The following is a 5,397-nucleotide window of genomic DNA, read 5'->3' on the forward strand; positions in this document are numbered from 1 at the left end:
TACCTATAAAGAAATGCCCCCAAACATCTAGAAATTCAGGTGGAGGCAAAGATAAAGCAACTAACTGTCTGTGCCTAACTCAGCTGCCACATTCCCTCCCCCCCCCCGCTTTAACCTTGAAAACACCCATGAAGTCAAGGAGCTGCGTGGGTCTCTCTGTCTGTCTGTCTGTCTGTCTGTCTGTCTGTCTGTCTGTCTGTCTGTCTGTCTGTCTGCCTTTTTTTTTTTTTTTTTTTTTGGGTCTGGTTGTCTGGTTGCCTGCTTGCCTGCTTGCTTACTCCATAAAACTCCACCAGAGTGTCTCCTCCAAAAATTCTTATTCAATGATCGAAATCAAGGGTCCTAAGGGAAGAGTCCCTACATGGAAGGGTAAAAAGTCACTAACCCTCACCTATGTTTGGTGACAAGAAGACCTCCATACCAATAGTCTACCTTAATACATGAGGTCAGGGCAGGGAAGGAATGATTTATTCAGGTGATCTAGTCAGTCACACTAATGGGTCTCTAGGGATCCCCCTCCATGTGTCCCTCTGTCTGTCTGTCTGGCGCGCTCGTGAGTGTGTGTCTGTGTGTGTCTGTGTGTCCGTCCGTCCGTCCGGCCCTCTGTTTGTTGATTCAGGGGAATCTAGTTGGACTTGTGGATCTCTCTCGTTCCCCCTCCATCTCTTTCCCTGTGTGTCTTTCTGTCGGTCTCTGGGTCTCTGTGTCTGTCTGTGTGTCTGTCTCTCTTTGTCTCTGCCTCTGTCTGTCTCTCCTCTCTGTCTCTCTGTCCTCTCCCCTCCGCGCCCCCCCCCTTGCTTTTCGTTGTGGACTCTAGGAAGAACTTTATTTCAGTCCCAGCGGGGGCTCTGCTTACTCTGCTTGCCAGCCTGGAACCCACCCGCCAGCGGCAACTTCTTCCTTGGTGTCCCCGAAGGAAGGAGGGAGCAGGAACCGGTGTCCCAAAAGAGACTCTTATCTCCAATGAATGGCACACCCTGCTCTGCTCGCTGGGCCGCCCGCCCGCCTGCCGTGTCAACCCACACAGAACATGAAAGCCCACGTGAGCTCAAGAACATGGAAAGACTCAGTGTAGAGGCTTCTCATTTTGAACCCACTCGGTCTGTAAACAAGATGGATGCCGCCGCTGCCGCTGCTGCCATTTAGGCCCGAGTTTGTAGGGAAGCTCTCTACCACCCAGACACATTGAGACACACTGAGACATTGAGAATGTCTCAAGGAGGATGGCTGAAGGATGGATGGCTAATTTTACTCAATCTCTCTCTCTTCTTCTTCTTTTGCCAGCCCCTAGACTGGCAAAACAAGTGGGGGAGGGCTGGGAAGGTGAAGAGCACAGAGAGAGACAGCACCCAGCCCCAGAGTTCAAGCCTCACACCCGACACACACACACACACACACACACACACACACACACACACACACACACACACACACACACACACACACACACACACACACACACACACACGAAAATAGCTGGGCGCTGGTGGCTCGCGCCTGTAATCCTAGCTACTCCGGAAGCTGAGATCTGAGGATCTCGGTTCAAAGCCAGCCTGGGCACCGAAGACCGTGAGACTCTTTTTTTTTTTTTTTTTTTTTTTTGTTCTTTTTTTTTTTTTTAATTTAATTTTATTTGTGAACATACTGTACAGAGGGGTTACAATTACGTGGACAGGATAATGCGTTGCATTGCAGCCTCCTCCTTTGCTTACCCTTCACATCCCTTCCCAGCCTCCCCAATCCTAATCCTTCTCCCCTTCTCCCCCCCCCCCCACCCGCACCGACGTTGTAAAGCTCGTTTTGGACATGGCAACTTGTCCTTCTCATTGTTGCAACGGGTCCGGGTCCACCTGTAACCTTAAACAACTGGTTTTTCCCCATCTCCTCCACAAGTTATACTGACATCAAATATAGTGAAAGCAGGGGTTATACTGTGGGGGAGGGACATAGAAAGCAACAAAGAGATAATCTTATAAATGCGTTAGAAACACATGCATGAAAGAAAAAAAACATTAGAATACATATCTGTCTGTCTGTCTGTCTGTCTGTCTGTCTGTCTGTGTCTGCCTTTTTTTTTTTTTTTTTGGGTCTGGTTGTCTGGTTGCCGGGTTGCCTGGTTGCTTACTCCATAAAACTCCACCAGAGTGACTCCTCCAGAAATTCTTATTCAATGATCGAAATCAAGGGTCCTAAGGGAAGAGTCCCTACATGGAAGGGTAAAAAGTCACTAACCCTCACCTGTGTTTGGTGACAAGAAGAACTCCATACCAAGAGTCTACCTTAATACATGAGGGCAGGGCCGGGAAGGAATAAATTTATTCAGGTGATCTAGTCAGTCACACTAATGGGTCTCTAGGGCTGCCCCTCCATGTCTCCCTCTCTCTGCCTGTGTGTTGGTCTCTGTCTTTGTCTGTGTGTGTGGGGGGGGGCATGTGTGCCTGTTTGTTGATTCAGGTGATCTAGTTATAATTGTGGATCTCTCAGCCCCTTCCCCCTCCATCTCTCCCTCTGTCTGCCTGTGTGTCGGTGGTGTGTGTGTGTGTGTGTGTGTGTGTGTGTGTGTGTGTCTGTCTGTCTGTCTGTCTGTCTGTCTGTCTGATTATTCAGACAGACTGATTATTCAGACAGTCTGATTATTCAGGTGGTGTCGTTGGATTCAGGTGGTGTCGTTAGATTTGTGGATCTCTCGCTCCCCCTCCATCTCTCCATCTCCCTCTTGTCTGCCTCTGGGTGTGTGTGTGTGTGTGTGTGTGTGTGTGTGTGTGTGTGTGTGTGTGTGTGTGTGTGTCTGTCTGTCTGTGTGTGTGTGTGTGTGTGTCTGTCTGTCTGTGTGTGTGTGTGTGTCTGTGTCTGTCTGTCTGTCTGTGTGTGTGTCTGTCTGTGTGTGTGTGTGTGTGTGTGTGTGTGTCTGTCTGTCTGTCTGTCTGTCTGATTATTCAGACAGACTGATTATTCAGACAGTCTGATTATTCAGGTGGTGTCGTTGGATTCAGGTGGTGTCGTTAGATTTGTGGATCTCTCGCTCCCCCTCCATCTCTCCATCTCCCTCTTCTCTGCCTCTGGGTGTGTGTGTGTGTGTGTGTGTGTGTGTGTGTGTGTGTGTGTGTGTGTGTGTGTGTGTGTGTCTGTCTGTCTGTCTGTCTGTCTGTCTGTCTGTGTGTGTGTGTCTGTCTGTCTGTCTGTGTGTGTGTGTGTGTGTGTGTCTGTCTGTCTGTCTGATTATTCAGACAGACTGATTATTCACACAGTCTGATTATTCAGGTGGTGTCGTTGGATTCAGGTGGTGTCGTTAGATTTGTGGATCTCTCGCTCCCCCTCCATCTCTCCATCTCCCTCTTGTCTGCCTCTGGGTGTGTCCGTCCGTCCGTCCGTCCGTCCGTCCGTCCGTCCGTCCGTCCGTCGATGATTCGTTCAGGGGCCCTAGTTGGACTTGTGGATCTCTCGCTCTCCCCCTCCATCTCTTCCCCTGTGTGTCTTTCCGTCGGTCGCTGGGTCTCTGTCTCTCTCTGTCTCTGTCTCTTTCTCTCTGCCTCTCTGTCTCCTCTCTGTCTCTGTGTCCCCCCTCCCCCTCTCTGTGTCTTGCTTTTCGTTGTGGACTCCAGGAAGAACCGTATTTCAGTCCCAGCGGGGCTCTGCTTACTCTGCTTGCCAGCCTGGAACCCACCCGCCAGCGGCAACTTCTTCCTTGGTGTCCCCAAAGGAAGGAGGGAGCAGGAACCAGCGTCCCAAAAGAGACTCTCATTTTGCACGTGGACACTCGGTCTGTGAACAAGATGGATGCCGCCGCCGCCACCGCCATTTAGGCCCGAGTTTTTAGGGAAGCTGACTACCACCCAGACACATTCCCAGCCCACCTCCTCGAGAATGTCTCAAGGATGGATGGCTAATTTTATTCACTCATCATCTGGTTTCCGGAAGGAGAAAATGCCTCTGCTCACCCCCACCCCGCAGTTCTCCTCCCCGGGTATCCTGCACACAAGATGGCAGTCCTTCTTGTGATATCTGAGCTGCCACACCACACCACACCACACCACACCACACCACACCACACCACACCACACCACACCACACCACACCACACCGTGGCAGAAAGTTCCTCCTATGGATCGTCTGGCCTCGGGAATTTACTATCTCCCCGAGCCGAGCCGAGCCGAGCCGAGCCGAGCCGAGGCCCCTTTTCCTTGGGAAAGAAGGATATCCATGAGGACAAAAATAAGAGCGAAAACAGAGCCAACTTATCCATAAGACAGGTAGGGCACAAAACCTCTCGGCTGGTCAGTAAAGAAAAACCCCAGGCAAAGGCTCACCGGCCCGGTGGTACCGGTGGCAGCCGGTGGCAGCCGGTGGCTCACTGCCCATCATCCGCCTGAGGTGCTGAGCGAGGAGGCTGAGACCTGAGGATAGTGGGTCAAAGCCAGCCCGGGCAGGAAAGTCCATTTGAGACTCTTCATCTCGATGGGTCACCCAAAACGCCAGGAGCGGAGGTGGACTTGGGGGAAAAATGCCCCAGTGAAGATTTCCTCGGGGCTGAATTACTACCGTGTCATGCAAGAGCACGAGCTCCCAGAGGACAGTACTGTACCTCTGGTTCCGGGCGGGCAGAACCCGGTGCGCGGACTCATTATGGTGACAGGGGGAAAAAAAAAAAAAAAAATCCCAGAGGTGAGGTGGGCTGGGCTGGGCATGTGTCTTAGCATGCTTGAAGCCCTGGGTTCAATTCCTCAGTACCACCTAGACAGAACAAGCCCAGAAGAGCCTCGAGTGGTAGGGCAGTGACCCTGAGCATAAAGAAACTCTGGGACAGTGCTCAGGCCCGGAGCCCAAGCCCCGGGCGGGACTGGCCAAAAGGAAAAGCAAATGATGATAATAACCAACTATAACAACCTATAGGTATGTGTATGTCAGAACTCTCACTACCCACTGCCGGGTAGGTGAGGACTGACTGACCGACTGAGTGACTGACCCGACCCGTGTTTTGCCCCTCCCGCCGCCCCATCCACCTTGTCGACGACGAACGCGCGCCATCTAGTGGTGGTTTTGTGAATTGCAGTTTTGTCTCCTGAAATGCATGAAAACCAAAAAACCACGCATTGACTGACTGAGAAAACCGGCCTTATGTCCTTCTCTTCCAGGCCCAGGCTGGCTGGCCCCGAGAGAGACTGCCTTCTTTTCAGAGAAGGGGTGGGGTGGGGATGATGATGTGCCTCGTTGGAATATGGGGCCCATGCATAGGCAGGCAGGCAGGCAGGCAGGCAGGCAGGCAGGCAGGCAGGCAGGCAGGCAGGCAGGCAGGCAGGCAGGCAGGCAGGCAGGCAGGCAGGCAGGCAGGCAGGCAGGCAGGCTCGGAGTGGGACCGTTGTGTGTTGGAGCGCCAGCAGCTCAAGCCCCAGGATTGAC

This window comes from Dipodomys merriami, unplaced genomic scaffold, assembly GCF_024711535.1.
Source record: "Dipodomys merriami isolate MVZ:Mamm:240054 unplaced genomic scaffold, mDipMer1.0.p SCAF_3306, whole genome shotgun sequence".
Lineage (NCBI taxonomy): Eukaryota > Metazoa > Chordata > Mammalia > Rodentia > Heteromyidae > Dipodomys > Dipodomys merriami.